Genomic DNA, 24,511 nt, shown 5'->3' with positions numbered 1-24,511 from the left:
GGAAAAGTGACGGATTTACCACCAGCCGTATTACGAGTCCATTATATCCTATGGAACTCGTAATACGGCTGGTGGTATATCCGTCACTTTACCGTCACTTTTGGGACGGATTAACACTCCTCCAAAGTTAGAATAACCCCCCATGTCTTTTTCCATTGAGATGCTGTGTTTTTCCAGATGCCTTTTATTTGCTAGTGAATAGGTATTTGTTATGAATTAGATGACTGATAGTGAGGTTACCATCAGAAGGAGGAAAAGATGCCAGGATGAGAAGGGCGATAAGTGGGAAGAGACAACTGTACCCAAGAGTCTATTCATTGTTACAACTCATGGACTTAGCCATGTTTTCACTACTGTTTTTGCTGGGGGAAAAAAGGGAGTTGACCTGCTCGCAGAGCGTTGAGAAGACTGATTGGCTTCTGAGAGTGGGAACAAGCTGATGCGAGTCTTTATGATGAATGTAATAGTGTGTGTTCCTTAGACCAGTTATGAGAGATGTTGCTGATTTCAAACTGAGAAGACCCTTGTTGCCTCTGCTGATCTCCACTGCCCAAATGCAAAGGCTTCATGCCTAAGCATTTCTATTCTCTCATCAGAAACTTTGGTTTTCTGAAGCTGACACCTTACCTTATCTGCCTAACCAACCGCCCTTTGTCTACTTATCATTCTTAATTTAGATTAGGAGTTTCCTTTATGGAATATTCTGTATTCTATTTGTAATTATTGACCTTATTTTGAAATATCGACTTCCAGACCAGTTATATCTGTAGTAATGATGACTGAAATTTCAATACTTATTGAACAAAGGATTTGACTTAAACTAATTTGTTAATAAATCCCTTTTAAACTCATTTCAGTTCTCTTTGTCGTTTTCTGTGGAGCCCCATTGGTCTTCACTGTTTATGGAAATTAATGTAAATGATTGCTGCTAGGTCTCTCTCCTTGTCGACAAAAACAGGTCCTTACGACCAGAGGCAAAGTTTGTATGATTAAACCCAATGTCTGAGATTTAAGAATTCCCACTCCATAAATTCCATGAATTTGATTAATTCTGATTTAGTTATTCACCATGTAGGTCTGCTAGAAACTGTCTCTTTGACTGGCATGTTTTTGTTGCTTCCTTCTGTTTTCCCATTCTCCCTCTTTTCCCTCTCTCTTCTTCCTTGGTTCCTAAGTCATGTTAATACTGACTTCTAATAATGAGACATTATTGGGCAAAAGCACTCTTATAAAATAAATAGGTGGCAGGGGGTCAGCCCCTCTGGCATCAGGCTGCTCTTAGGCCCATTGATTCCTAGACAGTAATTCCTGGGAATATAGAGGGATTGACCCCAACTCTTTCCTTCCCAGTGGAGCCAGGGATGGATGATAGAAAGCCTACTAGGCACCGGGGTAATGTTTTCTTCTAAAGTATATTAAATACCAAGGTCATACATTTTGTTAAAAAAGAAAATTGTGTGGCCTGGTTCATCCAGCATCAGGTTATAACCTAACCCCCTGAGTCCTAGAACGTCTTTCATCCCCAGTTGTACGGGAGGGGGAAGACCGAGGCAGTTCATTTCCAATATGTTTTCACAGGGGTGAAAAGTCCACTACATTCCAGGGAAATATGTTTTCATGCGAATGAGGTGGGTGGGGGTGCCCATCTTTTATTGTACATGCATGAGCTGTGAACAGTCTTTCTGTCCCATGAGGAGCAGATTGGTTCTTCACCCCAATAGGCCTGCCCAGAGTTAGAGAGTCCACTAGACACCAAGGATTTTTTTTTTTTTTAAAGAATGGGGAGGTGTGTTCCATCAGTCTCTTTGCTGCCCCCACTCCCCTGTGCCCAAGGCAGTTTTCTTGGCCCTGGTGGAGGGGGACAGTGTTATCCATAATCTGCCAGCCCAGTGGGGCAAAAAGCTCAGGGAACAGATTTTCAAAAAAGATAAGGGTGGGTGGCTGGTCCATCCTAGCGGCCAGCTGCCTACCCAGCCTGTGGTCCAAGACAGTCTTTCTATCCTCTGGATCCCAGAACCCCACTACTGCAGCCATCTCCCATGGCAAATGAGAGGACATTTTAATTTCTTCCAGCAAAGTGAACCCCCATCTGCCTCTCCTGGGAGCAAAAAGACTATCTGGTGCCTGAGGTGGGACCTGATGCCCTATTGATTGCACTATTTATTTTTTGGATGCCGGTTTTTGTGGATTGAAGGTTTCACCTCAATCTACCTGCCCCAGGAATTTAAAAGCAGATATATGAGTGAAAACATATGTTGAATTTCATAGACTCATTGCTGATGCCTCCTTGGCACTACGGGACACTTGCCTCTGTAACTTATTTCATGACCTGGGGAGGGACATTTCAGCATCCATATTGATGAAGATCATTAGGATATTATTGTAATTGGTCTCCCAGGCTACAGCCTATGAAAACCCACAAGCTCTCCATAACCGCTGTTAGAAAAAAATGTGGAATATGAATGTGAAAACATAATGCAACAACAGACACCGGTAAAAAGCGCTACACAGCTGTACGTAGTAAAAGAACATTGCAGGCCCAAATCTAATAATGACCGGAATAAGGTGAAGAGCTCACTTGAGGACAGAATGGAATAAGTAAATTGATAGGATAGCAGTTAAAGCACATACTTTGTGTTTCCAAATAGATTGTAATCTGATTAACAATGGGTGCAAGAAATCTAATCAGTTCAGACTATATGGAGGTATTAGGTTCATAATGATAAAGCACACATTAGTAAAGCTGTATTTACCACAAATATGCATGCATTCAAGAAAAAAGTTAGTTTAGTTAGTCAGGTTAGTTTGCCAAGCATTGTTAAAGTCACAAATGAATAATGTGTAGGAAGTTAGGGTAGAGTTTAGGGTTTCGATGTCACAGGTGTTCCAGTGTTTTTCTGTTTTCAATCTGTAACTGACAAGTCAATTATTATTTACTGATTTGTAATAAAGCATTGTATGGTTTTGCATATAAGAAGCTATCTGTAAAACGGCAGATTGAGATCGGCTGCCTGCCTGTGTGAGGAGATTTGATCACCCTGTCGCGACATAAAAGAGCTGTCTCTACATTACCAAAACAGAGTCTGTCTTTTGCTCCATTTTTTACATTTTTGAATTACCCCGCAACACCGCACTAAGAACCTCTGCTGTACAAACCTTTAAAATGTGTCTACCTCTTCTGCTCTGCTGTCCAAAGGCTGAGATTGTTTAAAAAAAAATTGGATTCTTCGTCTCCCAAGCAGATTATAAGTCACAAAATATGACTCGGAACATCAGTGGAGAGGGCAGTATGAAAGAAAAAAATGAAAGTCAGTGGAATGAAAAAAAAATGCCTTATACATTACAAAGTTGTAGACCTTGTAAAATTGCATTTCCAGTGTTTTAAATTGCCCATAAAAACTATGCCTCCGACAATTTTGGGGAAATTGTGTTGAAAAAAAGAATAATTATGCATCCATTTTCTAAAAGTCTTCTTGGGGAGGGAAAACCTAACATATCATTAGGGAGAATCATGCTTGAGTGGCGTAACATGAAATAATTTGAAAATATTATGAGTGCTCCTTCAGAGCCAATATTACAGACTAGGGATGATGCTTTATCCTCTGTGGGACCTGGATAAATAGTAAAACGGTTATCAAAGGTCTAGCTGTTTCATTCATTCGTAATTAGACAATTTTGGGCAATGTTTGCTCAATCAGTCTCTTACACCCATCAATCTCTGCTAAACAAGAAAACTTCAAAATACACTTCATATATTCCTTAAATAATAGGGAGGGCAAAGCATCGCTATATACAAAACATATTAGTGTGTGAATGTTGATTTGTAGTAAGTACACAATGTACAGAGCAATAAAACATGAATCTTTACACAAATATCATGAATTCACAATGTGGACGGTAGTATCATATGTACAGGGTCATTAACATACATAAAAACAACGCAGAAATACTTTAGCAAACTGTAAGGCATCATACACACTGAAGCATGTCTCATCAAGTGTCTGAATAAATTCATTTACATCTCATCAATGTTAAAGAAAATACATTGCCTTATCTTCAGGCTTGTCTAATCGTCAAGACAATCAACATCATCTATGATGCCATTAAAAACAGTTCTAGGACCTTTTACTGCTAGAAAGCTAATTTGAACGTGGTTGGAATAGGCTACATCAGGATGTGAAGTTGTGATTGGCTTCTGCAGCCCACACTTTTTTTGTCCTGCTTTTTATTTTAGTTATTTTGTGAAGGGCGTGCCTTGTTATCTGCACCCCTCTTCTTTTCTATCCGGCCCCCTCTTTCCTGCATGTACTGGGATGTGTAAACTAACAGTATAATGCAGGCTTGTTAAAGGCTGGCTCTGTGATGTGCATGGCAGAAACCCCACACACTATCATGAAATATATACCCCAACATACCTGGTCAGGAAACTAACAGCCTCCAGCAGAAAGCACCACTTCAGACACCAGAACATCACTCAGCTGAAGAAGAAAAGGTGCAAGAAGTTAAAAACCAGAAGACAGGACTTCTTCGTTTAGGCTCCCAGGATCTAGAACAGTATTACCCCAGACATCAGGACTGCTTAAATTATTTTGCATTTCAAGAAGAAACTAGAGAAAATACTTTTCAAGGAACATTACATCAAACACACTAGATCTCGCCTACCTGTTAATTGCTTTTTGCAAAGAACTGTATACTTTATTGGACCCTCAACTTTTTCAGCACATCACTGCTTCCCAACTAGTTTCTCAATCTATACGTATCACTACATACATACTCACATAATTGTGCTGATTAGACATATTGCATCTCTCAATTGAAAAACCCCAATTCTTATTTGAATCTTCAATTACTGAATGTCAAGGCAACACACAAAGTAAGAATATGTATTAAATAGCATAAGCGAAGACTTAACTGTCAAACACCTAATGCCCCTTATTGAGTTCCATTTTTATCAGCTTGGAACAAAGAATAAAAAGGTACCAAACAGATCATTGCAAAATAATATTAAATTAAATAGAGAAGTAGAGAAAAGCATTGTAGCACATTTGAGGGTGTGCTACAATACAAAAGTTTTAAGTGTTCAGGTAACCAAAAACCTCACAGCTTCAGGGGACCATACACAAAAATGAATATATAGGCATACAAATACAATTACAATAAAAGGGTAAGAAATGCAGTTGACGGGTTAAATGTTTTATATGTAATGTACAATAAAATGGTCAACATTTAGCTATTGAAAGTGCTAATATTGGAATACCTCTCATGGATGGTTTTAAACAAACACTCAAGAAAAACAATCATAAATGATCCTTATTTGAATTATAATGTGATAGCTTGAAATAAATGTCAAACAATGTCACAAACAGATTCACACTGCATACTGCATTGAAACTGAAGCTATTTATACATATGGAATACGAAACCTTAACGACTTTAATTTGATTACATTCATATAAATTCCTCTGAGATAAAAAAAGGAGGTTAAGGTAGCTTCATATTGCAATGTATTGAACTCTTAACTTTGCAAACTTTTCTTAGTTAAACATTTGCCCCACCAAGTCGAGGCCACATTTTGGTTTGTACATATGTATTGTGGGCATCATTTTAGATCTATAAATAGTGAGGCAGCCTGTGGTGCTTTTTAGATGATTACCTCAGGCTGCTAGACAAAGTGAGAACACAATGGATACAATCTGTTATCATAATAACTCCCCCAATTTTTATTAAACAATGAAGAATCCAATCCAATGTATATAGATTACTCCTTCTTGTTTATGTTTTGTGTTACATTCCACAAAAGGACATTCTGTGTAAATAAGATGGGAATCACCACATTCAAAACATATTGAGGCAGTACACTGACCCGATCTTCTCCAGAGACTGCAGCATCTCAGCCTCTTTATTACTGACAGATAAACTTGGAAACATTGGATTTAACAGCAGATGAACACCCCTAGGTCTGTCAAATTGCCAATTGCCTTCATTTCGAGAACATACAATCTAATCTGGTCTCCAGGTTCACTCTTTTATATTTAGTACATTTCTTTGCTGTCTCTCTCAAATACTTTGAATGAAGTTAGTGTTCTGTTAAATTTCAGCTGCAATTTACCTCTTGCATTTGGTACTCTCTGTGTGATGTGATTTATTATTACACATTAGCCCCTATCACCTTACTCTCACTTTGTGACATATAATTTTCAGAAAATCGGTGGTTCCTGACCTAGGGGATTCATGGACAACCTTTGCAGAAAGTGTAACCTCTTGCACCTGAAATGTTGGTAGCCACATACTACTGCAAAATCACTAAATGAAAGGAACCTCCACTAACATTGGATGGTATTGTACTGGTATTTATACGGAGCTTTCTGCATCCTTTGCAAAGCCTACAGCATTTTCTCGATTGATGAATATGTAGAGACTGCCTATGTATAGTTTATAAAGGGCTAACACAAGAGGTTCATTCCATCTGAAGTGCAGAAGAAGATGAGGACATGCACTTGCAAACAGTATATATCAGAGGAGTTACTCTGATTTGGGATACCTGCTAGGTTCCCATTAGCTAATTATGGCATAATTTACAATTGGACAGGAGAGATGTTTATTTTCCTGGCAGTCTTTGAAGCCTGGGCTTGCATAGTCTCCCAGGGCACAGACACCAAAGCTGTTCCCCGGTATCTGAATGGCTGTTTTTGATTCAAGGCCTATCTGGACGCTCAATCAGTGAACATCCAGGGAATGTGCCAGTTCCCAAGTTGGATGGCTACTTCTGGGGCAGCTACACTTTACATACTTATAAAAATAGTGTATATACAAATGTGACAAGCATAATAAGCTCTTTATGACTATTAATCATTCTGAGGAGGTGCCTGCCACGATTCAAGCGAGGTGGGGTCTTGGCTAGGTCATGGTGCCCCTCTCTTACCTCAAAAATAGTGAAAGATAAAATTGTCAGTGGATGTTCAGTGTGGTGCGTCTTTGAAAAACAGAATTGGTCTGACCTGCTCCTACTAGAAGACGCCCAAAATTAATTAGAATATAGTTGTTCACTGTCTTTATTGCACAGCGAGCAAAAGACAGACTTGAATATAATCTAGAGCACCTAATGGTGGCTGAGATTATTTCAATAATTCCATTGATATTTTTGTTTGTTTCTCACCAATGACACAGCTTAAGTTTAATTGGAACCCCAAAATGTTGGTGCCATAGACCTCTTGCTGAACCTCACTAATGGGGCCCAGTCAGCCTGAAGCTGATCTGGGTTTGCAGCCATTCCTGTTCAGAGGGGACAAAGCAGTTTGAGATGGAATGTTTCTGTTGCAGTTTTGTATACGGGTTGCACCTGTCTGTGGTGGCACAGTGAGCAAAAGAACGATGGGCTGGAATTCAGTCCAGAGTACTTACAATGGTTTAATAGATTAATCAAACCATTCCACCCATAGCATTTGTGTTTTTTGATATATGGTTATGATATGCGGTTTCATCAGTAGAAGTACTCAACTATGCTATTTAACCATTACCGCAATGCAAGGAGTGAAATCTGGAAACGGGATAAAATACTATTTAATATGCCTTATACCACTGAATAAATAAGATAGCGAACAGCGATTTGCAGTTTTGCATATGGTTTATCCTCGTCTGTGGCGGCGCAGTGACCAAAGGAATGATGAACAGGGACTCAGCTCATAGTACCTGCCATTGATTTAGATTTAGATTAATACAACTATTCCACCATTTTCATATCTAGTGAATGCCGTGCTGTTTCTTGAGTAGAAGTCGTCAACAATGCTATTTAAATTCAACCATTACCAGAACGCAAAGATTGAAATCTGTCGGTAGGATAAAATGAAATTTGATAGGCCTTGTGACTAACTACAAGCCATTATAACATGAGATTAATATGACAGGAAGTAGTAACTTCTCCAGTTTGGTTGGCTGCACCATGGTAAAAACATTCAATGTGACCTTTTCACTGTGGTATTCAATTTGTCACCCAATACAAGTCAGTCTCTCGATGGTTCATGCATGCCGACGCCAGAGGCATGTAATCTCTTTTGTGTTGCTTCCTTTAGATCCTGGAACAGGTGCTGCTGACAATTGGTTAAATGTTGTCTTTGTTTCTCCTAGACCAGCTGGCACTGGAACTTTCCAGAGCGCTCAGAGAGGTAGTATACCTGAAGAAAAGCCTACCACTAGAAACAGGACCGGCTTTAGGACTGGTGGCACCCTGTGCGACAGTTTATTTTGGCGCCCCCCCCAAATGTGCCCCTCATCTCTCCATCGCTCCACTTTCACATACATTCATGTGTTTTAAAGCACTTGTAAAGGCTAGCTTTACTAATCCACTCAGCTACCCACATAAAATATAGGGGCATATTTAAGAGCCCCTTGTGCCATTCTAATGCCACATTAGCGTCATATGTTTACGCTAATGTGGCGTTAGAAGGCCGAAAATGGCGAGCCATATTTACAAAGTGGCACAATGCATGCATTGTACCACTTTGTATCCCTTTGTGCTACATTATGCCTGTGCCAGGCAAAATGTATGCAAAGGTGTCATTCCCCCGTTGCGGAGGGGGGGGGGGCAAAAAAAAGGCGCAAAGAAATCTGACAGATTTCTTTGCAGCATTTTTTCTCGACACTTTTAACGCCTGCTTAGAGCAGGCATTAAAAGGAGGCTTCCGTTGGTTACAATGGGCCTCTGGGTGCAAAGCGCCAGACTAGCGTGAAAAATTCTGACGCTAGGCCCCTAACTACCGCCATGATGCGTTGTATTTTAAATATGACACACACCTGGTGGCATTAGGCGGGCGCTAAGGGGTGCAAGAAAAGTGGCACTGCACTTTCTTAAATATGCCCCATAGTTCTGTTTTTTGCAGCAGGCATATCAACCCTCTATGCTACTTTATGTTGAGTCAAAGCTGCCACTAGGCAAAACTCCCATCTATCTACCTTGCAGGAACATTAATCACAAGAGGTATCTTGACATTTTAATTGTTTCCTGAACGCTGAACGCACACTGCTCATAGCAGCCATTAAAAGGAGGCTTCCGTCAGTTACAATGGGCCTCTGGGTGCTTTGCAGGATTAGCATCAACATTTTTATGCTAATCCTGCAAAGCGCTGGACTACTGTAAAAAATTCTGATTCTAGTCCCCTAACTACCGCCATGGTGTGCCATATTTTAAATACAGCGCACATATGGTGGCGTTAGGGGGCGCTAAAGGGCGTAAGAAAAGTAGCGCAGCACTGTGTACAGCGTCACTTTTAAAAAAAATGCCCTATGGGGGTGTATTTAAGGGCCCCTAGTGCCATTCTAACACCACATTAGTGTCATTTTTTTAAGCTAATGTGGTGTTAAAAGGCCAAAATCGCTGCACCATATTTACAAAGTGGCGCAATGCTTGCATTGTGCCACTTTGTAAACCTTTGCGCTACATTATGCCTCCCAAAAAAATGGCATAAAGAAATCTGACGGATTTCTTTGCGTCATTTTTTTCCGGCACTTTTAACGCCTGCTCAGAGCAGGCATTAGAAGGAGGCTTCCATTAGTTACAATGGGCCTCCAGGTGCTTTGCATGATTAGTGTCAACATTTTGGATGCTAATCCTACAAAGCACCGGACAAGCATAACAAATTCTGACACAAGTCCCCTGACTACCGACATGGTGCGCCGTATTTTAAATATGATGCACACATGGTGGCGTTAGGGGCGCTAAGGGGTGCAAAAAAAGTGGCCCTGCACTGTGTGCAGGGCCACTTTTCTTAAATATGCCCCATAGTTCTGTTTTTTGCAGCAGGCACATTAACCCTCTGTGCTACTTTGTGGTGAGTTAAAGCTGCCCCTAGGCAAATCTCTCATCTCTCTACCCTATCAGGAAACAGTAATCACAAGAGGTATCTTGACAATTTGTTTCCTGAAGGCTAAAAGCACAAGGAACTTTTCAATAAGTGCTTTTAAATCTCAAGTTTCGGAAGTTATTGCTAAACACAGCGCCCCCCGGAGGTCAGTGCCCGATGCGGCCACACCGCTCGCACTGGCCAAAAGCCGGCCCGACTAGAAAGCATCTTTAGCCCGATGTAGGTATGTCTGGGGTACAGGTACAGCTCAGAAAAATAAACTATGTGTCAAATTATTTCCATGATGTATTTAGAAGAGAATCACAAGGAGGTGTGGAGTAAGAGGGTGTTGTATTTGTGGGTGCTCTTTGCTTTCCCTGTTGCACCCCGGTTAAATTTCTCAGTAACTATGTTTTAACCCATCTGAACATAGGGCACGGATCTGAGTGGTTATTCTCTTGTCTTTATTCTTTTTTTGCATCTAGGCTATTGTTGTTGGACCCTGTTAACAGTGGCCCAATAATGTCGATAGTATTAGCTTTGTAGGAACACCACTGCAGGGTGTTTTACTCAAAGATTTAATCTGCTACAGACAGGCAAAGTCTCTGGGTAAATTCTTAGGGATAAACATGCACAGTAAATCTGAGTCTCCGGTGCTATTCCGTAAAAATTTGTAATCTTAATTATTTCCTCCTAAAGAAATCGCAGGAATTATTACCGCCATTCATAATTAGGACCTCAGTAGTAAACAAGGAATCTAAGGACTCAATTAAATTATTTAATCTCACACATTGTTTTTAAAATCCTCTTAATTTACAGAAACCAGATGATAAACTCTGTCTTGCTGTGGGTCATTTCAATACCAGGAGGAAGTAATGCTTTGGAAATTCATTGTATCAAAAATGCAAAAGTTTAAATCATGCCCATTCGGGTGTTTTCCCCACCTTCTTCTGGAAGACTTTCTACTTCCTTTTCTTAGCCTTCCTGGCTCACAAGGAGTTAAAAACATATTTGTTCATAATTTTTTCCGTTCATCTTATTTTTGCATTTATAATCCTCATATTGAGAGGGAGAAATAATAACCATCCAGTTTTATTGTAGCTATTTATATCTGATTAGTTGTACTTGATTCAATACCATGAACTACCTTCATAAGGATAGAGCTTGCGGGAGCTGGTGGGCTGCAACATGCCCGTCACTTTGTGAGGCTCTTCCGGCCTGGGGCAATAGCCATCAAGTTATGCCTGATTGAGCTGCCATCAAGGGGGCATGTAGTTGTAACCGTATGCTGGAGTGCCAGAGTAATGATGGTATCTGTCTGTGGCCCTAGAGAAGACACGATGAGAGCTATTGAAGGCGTAGTCGGTTGCAGCATGGCGCATGTCTTTTTCCTGCCCCGGAGCCACTGGAAGCCTGTGAGTGAGGAGATCTGTGACCCCCTGCGGCGAGGACTGCACTAGAGAACTGCTGAAGGTGCTGCCACTGTCCCCTACCGTGACTGCCCTGGTCCACTTAATGCAGAGGACAGCGAACACCTGAATTCTTAGGGACCGCAACCTCGGCCCTCACGGCAGCGACTGGCTTATGGTCCTGCATGGGACTACACAGGTGCTCCGAATAGAGCCTGCGGCCCCCACTCTTTGCCACACCTGATTGCCCGCTGGCGCACAGCGGTCCCAGAGGTGAGGAGACCTGTGACCGTGCTGGGCAGCTGCTGGGATGCGGGTTCTGCTCTCTGCTGTGAGTGCCACGGTCTGCCAGGGCTGTTAGGGAGCGGCCCTGCATGACGCAGCCTAGGAGTCCGGGGCAGGGCCTGCAAATTTTCGGTCTTCCCGTGCCTGATTTCTGGCCATTGCTGCAGCCTTGGGCAGCATCTGTGCTGCTGTTCGCAGATGCCCATCTGGGCTGGCTCCTGCAGCTGGCATGAAGTGGAGCCCTACCCTCTGTAGATGGCCAAGTTGAGACTCCGGCTGCTCCGCTGGGCCCTGCAACCTCAGCTAAAGTTTGGTGGGAGTAGGACCACTGCTTTTCCTCTGCCCCCACTGCTGTGACCGTGTCCGCTTCATGCTGACTGGTTGGCACTGAGCCCCTCCAGCACTCCCTGTGGAAACCTGGAATGCACTGACGGGGCGAAGGATGTCTGCCCTAGAAAATCTGCGATGATAGCTATCAGACATCTGCACAAACACCTCCTGGTGACATACCTGCAATAAGGAAGACAGACAAAAGGCACACTAAACAAAGATGACCATGTTGACAGGGACCGCATGGTGGATTGAGGCCAGGAAGACGGTGATGAGGGTATGGCCATCAAAGACCTCTTTAGAGATGTCCACAGCAGCTTAAAAACTATCTGGAACAGCTACTGTCTAATTCAGAGGATGGGGTGGTGGCAAATACTGAATGTCTTCTCCGGATGGAAAAAAGTTTTCACTCTCATAAAAGCCAAGAATGAAGACCTAGAGGCACTCGAGGAGAAACAATATCTGTATATTGGGTCCGTTGGAGTCCACCGCTATGACCACCATCAAGGAATATGTTGAGGCCTTACTTACAACTAAATGGGTTAAGGATGTGTAAGGCAGCACGCTGGCTCAAACCTAGTGTGAGTCGTTAACCCAACCAACACATACGTTTCAAAGTTTAAACATTGTTTTCCAATGGGGAGACCTTACTGCGTGCCCTTTTTGGAGACGACCTAACCCCCCTTTTTAGGTTGGAACATTCCCACAAGCTCTAAGGCACTGCCCTGACCCATTATTGCTCACCTCTTACACTACAGGGACTGCAACATGATACATCGTCTGTTCTGCTTTCCCTCTTATTTCATAACCGAGCTTACAGAACCTCTCTGGAATGCACTTCTGAGTTTAAAGAAGACATTTATTGTTATTAATTTCCCACCACGAGGTTCCTGAGAGACAAAATTAGTAGATTGGAAGCACACGTTCAAAATCGAAAGCAGTCGCAGCAATGAAAGCAAAATATATCAAAGTACTTCTATGTTGCAATGTACGCAGCAAATAGATGTGATTATATTATAGCATAACTTCAAAGCAAAGCATAAAAGTCAAAATTCATCACCGTATGGGCAAGGCTGTAGGGCCTATATTCAGCTTCATCTTTCTGGGGTCTGCAAGTTGATGACTCCGGTCAACTGGAGAGAGAGATTTTCTGCCCAAACGGGAGTGAAAACAAAGGCTGGAGCAGAGCAGCCAAGTACTGATAACATTAGCTAGAAAATGCCAGAATGAGATAGAATCCAAGCTTCGAGTTATTTAAGCACTGAACTGTGGGTGAGGGATTTGGAAGCTCGCAGATGGAATTGTGGAAGCTGCCATGGCCCAGCGCTGCCTCCCTGTTTGCTCGTGGTGCTTGAGGGGGAGAGAGGTCCAAGCAGGCGGTAGAGGGCTCCCCAGCATGTCGTGGATTAAGTTAAGTTTCCACACAGGGATAAAATACCTTTGTTTCTCTGCTCTATTATTATGACTGATTGTTTATGCCAGCACTGTGTTTATAACCTGAAGTATTCAGCTTGTTTATATTTTGCTTTCTAAACCTATTAGTGTGAACTGCTTCAACAACTGAAACATGCATTTTGGTGTGCAGTAAATCAAAGCTTAAATGAAGTATTCAGTTTGTTTATATTTTGCCTCCTGAACATCATAGTGAGAGCCTGCTGCAGTAATTGAAACATGCATTTTGGTGTGCAGTAAATCAAAGCTTATCTGAAGTATTCAACTTATGTATATTCTGCTTCCTAAATATCGTAGTGCAATGCATTTCAGTATACAGTTAATTAAAACTTATATCTGTCAATGAATTATTTGCTTATATATATAAATAGATGCTTTTCATTGCTATTCTTATTCTACTATTGTTAATGTGCTAAATGCCTACATTTTACCTGCAATTCTAGTAAAGCTAAATTGTATTCATAATTGGCGTGTGGTCCTTCATTGAGCGTCCTTATTGACTTATACCGAACAGGTGTCAACCAGACACCTGGATAAGACATTTGGTACCAGAAGTGGGGTATAAGTCAATAATGCCTCTTTGGGGACGTAAGAAAAGTGAGGCAGAGAGCGGAAGGCAGCATGGGGCAGAAGCCAGATCAATTCCCGGGTGGGTAGCAACTGACCCGTTCTCTGGTGTGGCAGGACTCCTGAACCAGTGGGCAGCGCCGGTGGTTAGATGAGAAAGTGACTCCTCTCTTAGTGGAAGATGCGGTTGAGAGTGTGAAGCTAAGAGGGGCAAAGCTGGAGCTGAAGGCAGCAGGGCAAGTGGGATGGCTTTACCTGTCTGCGCTCCATACGGTATACAGGAAAACATTAACACACGATGCAGAGATAATAAAACTGCGGGATGAGGTTGCAGCCTTGCAGGAAAGGCAGTTACTTATGAAAGAGACAATAGAAAGTGCAGTGACTCGGGGTGATCAAGTGGAGGCAAGGTGCACCGCATTAGCAGTATGAGTAGCAAAACAGAAGAGTAGGCAGAAGCCTAAAATGCCCTCAACTGTGCAAGTGAGGGCACTGATACGTAAACAGAAGAGTAGGCAGAAGCCTAAAATGCCCTCAACTGTGCAAGTGAGGGCACTGATGCGCAAACAGAAGAGTAGGTAGAAGCCTAAAATACCCTTAACTGTGCAAGTGAGGGCACTGATACGCAAACAGAAGAGTAGGTAGAAGCCTAAAATACCCTTAACTGTGCAAGTGAGGGCATTGGTACGCAAATAAAATTGGGATCCACATACTTGGGAGGATGAGGTGGAAGTACGTGTAACAGAACTAGGTGGAGTTGAAAGTGGAGAAGGACGTGTAGGTGAAATTGAAGGTGAAAAGGGAGCGAATGGCGGGCAAATACAGGATTCTTGTTTGGTAAGAGATTATACGCAAAGTGAATTGTTGCAGAGAACCCGTATGGTTAGGCAGATGCCTGCAGAGCCTTTGTTTAAATGGTTGGTGAGGTTGTGGGACACTGGAGCAAAAGATGCATTACAGAATCCTTTTACGTTAGGTCCCATTACAGAAGGAGACCCGTTTGAGCTGGAAATGATAGTACAGGATGATGTAGATGATGTAGTGATGTGGAGCCTATGGCAGAGGCAGGAAAAAATGAGGGTGCCACAAGATTGGGCCTTAGTAAAAATAGAACGCATAACTGATGATCGGCCGGTCACTTTAAAAACATGGGTGCCCTTACTAGGTTGGACAAGAGAAGGAGGGGTTGACAATAAAGTAGGCAGAGTGCAGGAGTTTGCCATCGTGAAGTGGAAATGGTATCTGCAGTAGAGAGCAAAACCGGGGCCAGCAGGAGTATCGAAGTTACAAGAAGATATGCTGGGGGCAGTGGACTTACAAGCAATGGTCCCCTCACCAGAGCCATCTGAGATGGAGTCACCATTTAAAACAGCCCCGCCTTTTGAACAACTCACTGAAGAAGAACGGCAAAATGTATGGTTCACAGATGGTACCGCCCGGTACTATCAAGAAAAAAGACAAAGGCAAATAGTCGCATTCCAACCTGCTACAGAAAATATGTTGCTGCGAGAAGGGGATAATGAATCAAGCCAGCTTGCAGCACTGCAGGGGGTAGCAGCAATGATCGAACAAGCCCCCATCAGAGAGAAAACATTTGTGCACACTGACAGTCGGGCCACTTACCAAGGACTAGCAAGCTGGGCCCCGACTTGGCGCAAGGATGGATGGAAAATTAAAGGCACCCCCATTTCGGGAGGCAAGCAGCTATGGGAAGAGATGTGGGAGAAAGGGCACAAATGTCAAATCTATGTGGGACATGTGGACGCCCATTGCCCATTGGATACCTCACATCCATCTCTATTCGACAACACCGTAGATCAGATGGCCAAAACGCGAACGGTGGTCATCAAGGAGGAAGCTGAAGCTGCTTTAGCAAACAGGGCGGCCCATGCAACATCCGGACATCCAGGAGAGAATGGCACTTATGCATGGGCACAGCTACGACAAATTCCAGCCACTAAAGAACAAGTGCAAAAAAGCAGTAAAGGAGTACCCCACATACAACCGGATTAGACAAATGCCCTTGCGAAAGAAGCCTAGTGGCCATATCAGAAGTGGAACTGCAGCTACTACAGTGTGGCAATTAGACTATATCGGGCCGCTAGCAAAGGAAGGAGGAAAAAGCTACGTATTGACCATGGTGGACACCTACTCTGGCCTTATGTTGGGTATGCCCTGTAAGTCTGCAGACCAAAAGTCCACTTTGCGAGGGCTAAACTACCTGATAAAACATTGTGGGGCACATGATGAGATCCAAACAGATAGGGGCACACACTTTTCAGGGAAAACAGTGCAGGGCTGGGTGCAGGAACAGGGAATTCGGTGGATTGTGCACCTTAGTTATTATCCACAAGCTGTAGGCATGATTGAGAGATATAACGGATTGTTGAAAGAACAGCTAAAAAAGTTATCAGCACATGATAGACTTGCTCAAGTGATTTGTGAACAAGCGTACACCCCTCACATTGAAGAAAGATCTGCCCCCCCGATAACACCCAGAGAGGTGAGGGAGGATTTGGAAGCACAGGAAGAAAAGAATGGGTGAACCATCCAGGAAAAAAGCCAGAGGCAGGAGAGCTATTGAGTCAAGGGGTGGGGAGTATGTATATTATACTTTTAAAGAACTCAAATGTACCTGTATTTGTACTTGCAGTGAGACTTACCCCACGGTCGTAAATGATGACATCTGCATCGATCACGTGGTTCATGATTATAACCGGAAAAAGTGTATGAGTCCAACCGAATATAGTCCGTCATGTCACTTGTGCACCTCAAGCAGCTAACATAACTGATGACCAGGGAAATGGTTTATTTTGCCACGTGGAGGTACCTGGAGACAAGTGGATGGCTGCCAAAGCTGTGACCTGGAAGGTAACTGGACAGCAAATCCGACATGCCAATGGACTGAACAAGGTGGAGAGGACGCCAGCAACAGTACAGGCTTTGAGTTACATGCTAAACATGATATGTAAATATTGTGATACCAGGACACATGGTGGTTGTTACATTGAACAATAGATTACCAGCCTTCATGTTTTACATAACCGAAAGACGCATGGTTAACAACTTAAGCAACGTTTCTATAATGCGACATAGAACAGGATGTAAGCAAGTTCTGCATGCAAGCATAATTAATCGTATTGTGTTACAGATAAATTTTGTCAAGGGGAATGTCTCAAAGTATGTTCTATTATGTGCCCCATGGACACCACAGTTATGGCCCTTGCCAAAGTTACGCAATATGAGAGATTTAGGGTACTTGATAGCTGGGGCCACCGGAATCGGGATAGGGGCCCTGAATTCTTTTGATGTTGAAGCCATTAGGAATAAGCTATCTTCTACAGGATATAGTACAGGAGAGGCCATAAAAGTAATTTCTCAATGGGGGCCTACACACTCACAAGAAGTAAGTAAAGTCCTGCGTGGGTTTTATCGTGATTGGCAATGACATAATTTCACTTATGAACAATTTGGAAAAAGCTTTCAAAGCTCTCAAACAATGTCTGAAGGAATTCAGTACATACTGTGGCAAAGTATTGTTAATCAACAGTATGTAGACTTCAAAACGGAATGGAGACAGCTTCAAGGTGAATATTGGAGACAACAATTGCATTTGCCTGAGGAAATATGGGTAAAGCCTATACAATTCCATTGTGAGGGAGAGATGTGTTATGCTCATTTTGATATAGCTAGAAGTAATCTTCCCCCTGAAATATGGTGCCCCTTTATATTGCTCCCTGTAGTAATAGGTGAAGAATGGTGGATACCTCACACTAACAAAAATGGATTGATCAAACAAATCACACCGTAGATCCCACTAGATGTGCAGATTGGTCTAAGGGGTGGGTATGTACCCACACTGGACGGGCGCTAGACCCATGCCTTCACCCAATACCAGGAGAATGTGAATGGTTATACTATTAATGGCACAGACTTATATCAGATAGGAACAGAGAGTATATGTTACGTTACTAATCATCCCTTACTTATTAACGGATTTATACAAACCACCGGAGAGCAAGTAATGTGTACGTGCAATATTACCAGCATTATTGACATAAGCACTCACATCTTGTACCAACCAAGTTCACCATGACCATATTACAGACGCAAATGCGTGCGCAGTTAGAGTGGAACATCTTGCTTGTTGTTAAGCTACCCAGATAAGAGGCAATCAGGCACTATGCACAAGTTACCTTTGCTAAACTTGATATGGCAGCTAAATACACCAAGGATACAGCCATACTGATGACCATATACACTAAACAGCTTATGCACACTGCTTCATGCATCCAGCAAATAACTGAGCCTCATTGGTATGACATCTTCTTAGGCTGGGCACTAGGAGCTATAAAGACGCTAACTAAATTGTTACAACAGCTAATTTGGTTATTGATTGTTTGTGTTACGCTAATGACTATACTATGTAGACTATATGTATGCACAAAGCAGTTTTCGTACTAAAGATGCAAGCGCTTAGAATAACGTTGACCAGTATTAGTAGCAACCTATCTAGCGGAATGTCAAAGTAAATGATATCTGTTTCAGCATGCATCATGCTCATCTAAGGGGTGGAGTGTGCAGTATTAGGGAAAGATGCGGAAGACATTGTAACGCGAAGGGTTAATTAGCTTGAGCAGTGTAGATGAGCGTAATGCCTGTTGAAACCCCCTCCCAAACATCGTGGAAAAGTTCATGATATTATTTTCACGCTTGTTTGTGTAGAAGACTCCGCCTCAACCTTGAGAACAAGAGTACAGGGAGAAGATGAAATGAAAACAAAGGCTGGAGCAGAGCAGAGCAGCCAAGTACATTAGCTAGAAAATGCCAGAATGAGATAGAATCCAAGCTTCGAGTTATTTAAGCACTGAACTGTGGGTGAGGGATTTGGAAGCTCGCAGATGGAATTGTGGAAGCTGCCATGGCCCAGCGCTGCCTCCCTGTTTGCTCGTGGTGCTTGAGGGGGAGAGAGGTCCAAGCAGGCGGTAGAGGGCTCCCCAGAATGTCGTGGATTAAGTTAAGTTTCCACACAGGGATAAAATACCTTTGTTTCACTGCTCTATTAATATGAATGATTGTTTATGCCAGCACTGTGTTTATAACCTGAAGTATTCAGCTTGTTTATATTTCGCTTTCTAAACCTATTAGTGTGAACTGCTTCAATAACTGAAACATGCATTTTGGTGTGCAGTAAATCAAAGCTTAAATGAAGTATTCAGTTTGTTTATATTTTGCCTCCTGAACATCGTAGTGAGAGCCTGCTGCAGTAATTGAAACATGCATTTTGGTGTGCAGTAAATCAAAGCTTATCTGAAGTATTCAACTTATTTATATTCTGCTTCCTAAATATCGTAGTGCAATGCATTTTAGTATACAGTTAATTAAAACTTATATCTGTCAATGAATTCTTTCCTTATATATATAAATAGATGCTTTTCATTGCTATTCTTATTCTACTATTGTTAATGTGCCAAATGCCTACTTTTTACCTGCAATTCTAGTAAAGCTAAATTGTATTTAGAATTGACGTGTGGTCTTTCATTGAGCGTCCTTATTGACTTATACCGAACAGGTGTCAACCAGACACCTGGATAAGACAGGGAGACAGGCAACTGACATCTAGCTCCTGTCTGAAGTCAAAGCAGATTCAATCTACATCTCTGTAGCCCAGAGTCATCCTTAAAAGCAAACTCAGTGTGAGAGCCGAAGAACCTTGGAGAGTGGCCAATTCTCCCAAGCTCACACGCTCTCAGACTGGATTGCGAGGTAAACACAAAATTTACAAGCTCTTATCAGCTAAGGTCTGGTGTGAGGAAAACAGGTTGGTCCATCTTGTGGAAAAACACAGCTTGGAAAAACACAGCTCATCTGCAATGTCTCAACTGCAATGTCTAACCCCACGTTAAAGCCAATAGGCAGCTAACCTAAATATCAAATGTAATGTCTAATGTCATGTCAAAGCCAATAGGCAGCTAAGCTGAATACAGAATGTAATAGCTAATGCCATGTCAAAGCCAATAGGCAGCTAACCTAAATATCAAATGTAATGTCTAATGTCATGTCAAAGCCAATAGGCAGCTAAACTGAATACAGAATGTAATGTCTAATGCCATGTCAAAGCCAATTGGCAGCTAAACTGAACAAAACATATAGGGGGTTATTCTAACTTTGGAGGAGTGTTAATCCGTCCCAAAAGTGACGGTAAAGTGACGGATATACCACCAGCCGTATTACGAGTTCCATAGGATATAATGGACTCGTAATACGGCTGGTGGTAAATCCGTCACTTTTCCGTCACTTTTGGGACGGATTAACACCTCCTCCAAAGTTAGAATAACCCCCATAATGTGCTACTAGTGAACATTGAGCAACTCATATGCGCAGTGGTGAAACACAAAGTCATTGGTCAAACACAATTAATAGCATCACAATCGTCTGGCCCAGGGGAAAGGAGAGACACAGTACAGAGGGAACCGGTTATCATTCTATCCAGACTTTATCTTTTCTGTTCAGACTGCTCGCCGAGAGTTCCTCCCTGCTAAGCAACTTCTCACAAAGATGAATCTCACCTATGCGTTCCTATATCCGGCTCATTTTCAAGTCCAGTATTGTTGTGTAGCCATTTTAGTTATAGCTCCATGCACGTTATTGTAGCATACTAGGCCTGCCGCTGTGCACTTTAACCTAGATATATTTTATTCAGCTTTGTTTTATTATTCTTACAATAGCCACTTTTGCGGTCTTGTTTTATTTCTCTCGATCCAGCTGTTTCTGCGTAGGCCAGCATTATGTTCTCAAACAAGACATTCTTGCTCACTCTGTGCTTCTTTCAAGGCTGCAGTTAAGATAGGTTTCAGGTGAACGTGGTACAAGATTTGTCTCTGACATTCAGAGAAAAACACACATCCTTAGTAGGGACATTTTCTCAGAACATCAGCTGTTTTATTATGAAAACACTACCCTGTCCCTTACACATTAGAGGGAGATTTCAGCCCCAGAGAACCACAACTGTATGCTGATTGCTGCACGCTTCGCTACAGCTGCTTATACAGACATCAGGCCTTTGCTCAGGTATGGGGGGTGATGTCTTCCCAGGGGAACCTGAAGGTGAGAATTCTAGCTTAACACGCTGTGCTCTATTATAGCCTAGGTAGGAATTAGTCTATTGACTCTAGTGACAATATGGTAGCTTTATTTCTTTGCTTTACTCTCCTTGTCACAATTTTAATCTTGTCATGCTGCATTGTCCTGGTTATTGCAGCACATGCTTTGCTATATAAGATGCAGTCGCTTCATTAAAATCTTATTGAAACATATACCTCCTCTGTTTGTCATTGTGTATGTGAGACTAATGTAACTGAGAGAAACAGATGGGACCTGAGTGACCACGGTTTCCCTGAGAAATCAATTATGTTATGCGCTCAGCTGCCCAATCATCCCTGCCCTTGGTTAGAGATGAGGCACTGATAGTTAGCTGGAGCAAAACCTGGATTAGGGCGGCAGGCGTCACTTGTAGTGGGTAAGACTCAGTCTCCCACACCGCAGGCGATTTTGCTGCTCAAAATCCAGTAGTCTCATTAGAGTAATGAGAGCGTATGCGACAGTATAATGGCAAAATTCATTACTTTACAGACCCTAAGTTAGCTGTAAAAGTTTGCCACAAACACTCCCGCTACCTGACGGTTATGGGTTCTCAGGATGCCAGCAGCATCACCAGCAACCTCGACAACAGTGATTGATGCTCAAACTCTGCATTCTAATGACAATGACTCACCAGACCACCTATATCTTGGCAGGTTAGGGAGACTGCCAACCTCTCCATGATGCCCTCAGGGATGATTCCCATTTGGTACTGTTTTGTGTCTGATGTTTTACAGGTGGATGTATGTGGCATGAAAGACTCCCTCAGTGTGTAGCAAACATTTGCCTACCTCCACAGATATGCTGCAGATATTGTGATGCTACAGGAACTCCACCTCATGAGAGTTATCTGACCCCAACTGCAAGCGGGCTGCATAGGAGGGAACTATATATCTACCTACTCGGCTAATGTGGGAGGAAATGCGAATCTTGTGCACAAGGGAATCTAATGGCAGATGCAAAAAGTGCTGTGTGACACTGGCAGACGTTATGTCCTTGTTCATGGTCTATTGCTGGAGTCACCATTGCATGTATATTTGGCCTGAATGTGGACTCCCCTGAATCTTATGTTGCACTGTGTAGCCGGATCATGGCCTTAGGCCATGCTACAGTGATCTGGGGAGAACTTCAATGTTGTACTGCACCCTGTACTAGACAAATCACCCTCCAATGTTAGACTGCATTCCTGTGCGGCCACATATTTGTGGTCCCTCGTTGCTAAACATGCTCTTGATCCGATGAGCCCGATATCCACTTGCTGTTGATGGCACTTATGTGACTACCTCCTGCAATGCGTACTCTTGCATTCACTACTGGTTACTTAACATCTCAGTGTAGTCAAAAGTGTAGGGCACTTGCTGCGCAAACTCTCTGTCCACGCATTGGTAGCCTTATTGCTGAGCCTGCTTGTCAAGCCCAGCTGTGCCTTCCCCTGGAGGCTGCCTGTGCATGAGCTGCGAAATGTCAATGTCAATGTCAAATAATTTATAAAGCGTACGGCTACCCATATGGGCTTCCCAGCGCTAACATGAACCACGAGGAAAATGAAAAATGGACACACTGCTTATGTGAAAAGATGGGTCTTTAGTTGTTTTCCAAAATGGAGCGAATTGTGATTGGCTCTTAATTGGATGGGGATGGAGTTCCAGAGCTTGGCTGCCAAGAAGGCAAATGATCTACCACCACTCCTGGTTTTATAGATCCAAGGAATGGCCTAGAGAAACTGATTATTAGACCTTAATTCTCATGTTATAAGGGGTGATGAGGTGCCTAAGGATGTGTGGTCTTTGAGCATATTTTACTTTAAGAACAATACTTAGAGTTTTAAAATAGATACCTTTTTTTTTTACTGGTAACCAGTGCACCCTGGCCAGTGCAGACTGCTCTGACTGTGATCTGGGGATATGTAACAGCATTCTAGCTGCCGCATTTTGAATAATCTGCAGCCTCCTGATGAACTACTCTGGACTACCAATACAGAGTGAATATCTATAATCCAGCCGAGACAGGATGAGACCTTGAATTACAATTCTCTACGTCTCCGCAGGAAGTCAACTGATTATCTTCCTAAGGGCTTGTAACAGGGCAGAACAGGACCCTTCAACCATCCTGGCCTGAGATGCCATCGTACAATCTTTATCTAGGAGAACTCCTAAGATCCTAACCTCTTCTTTCGTGGTGGGACGTTCCCCCAGACAAGTGGGCCAGCAAAGCTGGTCCCATAGGGAGAGGTTATTTCCAAACACCATCACCTAAGTTTTATTACCATTCAATCTAAGTCAGCTCTTAGTTATCCAACTGTGTACTTGCTACAGACAGATGGACAAATTCTGAGAGGCAGCCCTAGAATTAGGTGTTAAGGAGATGGCAATCTGGGTGTCGTCCACATACGACACCATCAAGAAACCAGCGGAACAGATAATGTCCGCTAAGGGACAAACAGATATTGAAAAGAGTGGGACTCAAGGATGAACCGTGAGGTATACCACATCTGAGTTTATATCTCCCTGAATAACAGGGACCTTCTCTGACCTGAAAACATTTATTGTCTAGAAAGGTTCACAGACAGTTTAGTGCCCTGCCCTTGATTCCAAGTGCTTCAAATCTCTATTGGAGGATGGGATGGGAGACCGTATCAAAAGGCACACCCAAGTCCAGAAGAATGAGCACTGCTGAGTCACCTAATCTCTTTAGTGGTGATTAGGAGAGCGGTCTCCATACAGTAACCAGGACGAAAGCCTGTTTGCCCTTGATGTAGAACCCTATGGGTTTCCAAGAAATTGGTCAGACACTTATTCACCCATTTCTCAGGCAGCAAAGGGATAGGTCTATAATTCTCTGCTCTGTCTGGGTCTAAGGAAGGCATTTTCAACAGAGGATTAACAATTACATGCTTCCAAAGGTCCGGTACTTGTCCCTTCTTGAGAGACAGATTGTACAAGGTGGTCATAGTGGATAAGATGTTACCTTGCGAGTTCTGCAGCCGCCGTGAAGGACCCAAGTCCCGGATACAATTGGTTGACAAGCACAGTAGTTCCATTGGCTCACAGTATCCCAAGGGGCCATTTCCCCAATGTAGGAGGGTCTTAAATTAGTATGTTTGTAGTCCACCATGTGAGTTTGTTTCTCTTATCTTTGACTTAAATCTGAGTCCATTAGTGAAGCTTAGGAGTCTCTTAATTTTTGGTCCTGAAAAACGCCACTAGATCCGTTAGAGATGACATTGGCATGAAACGTGTCGACCAGTATTAAGTGGGATAGGATTAAGCTGCCATTTCCCTATTTTTGCAGTAGTGTATAGAAACATTATTCCCCTGATCACTCCCTGTGTTTTTAACCTTGACCCTTTCTAAGGAACTAATAAATTGATGTGAGGGTTTAGAGTACATTTTAACTCCTTTTTCTCCAGTTTCTTCCATTGTTGTGTAGGTCTGAAATCCGCCCCTACACATAACGCCGGCACCCCTTCATAAAAGATCTCTGACAAAGAGC

Source organism: Pleurodeles waltl, chromosome 7, assembly GCF_031143425.1.
Source record: "Pleurodeles waltl isolate 20211129_DDA chromosome 7, aPleWal1.hap1.20221129, whole genome shotgun sequence".
In the NCBI taxonomy this organism is placed as follows: domain Eukaryota; kingdom Metazoa; phylum Chordata; class Amphibia; order Caudata; family Salamandridae; genus Pleurodeles; species Pleurodeles waltl.
This window is presented reverse-complemented; position numbering follows the sequence as displayed.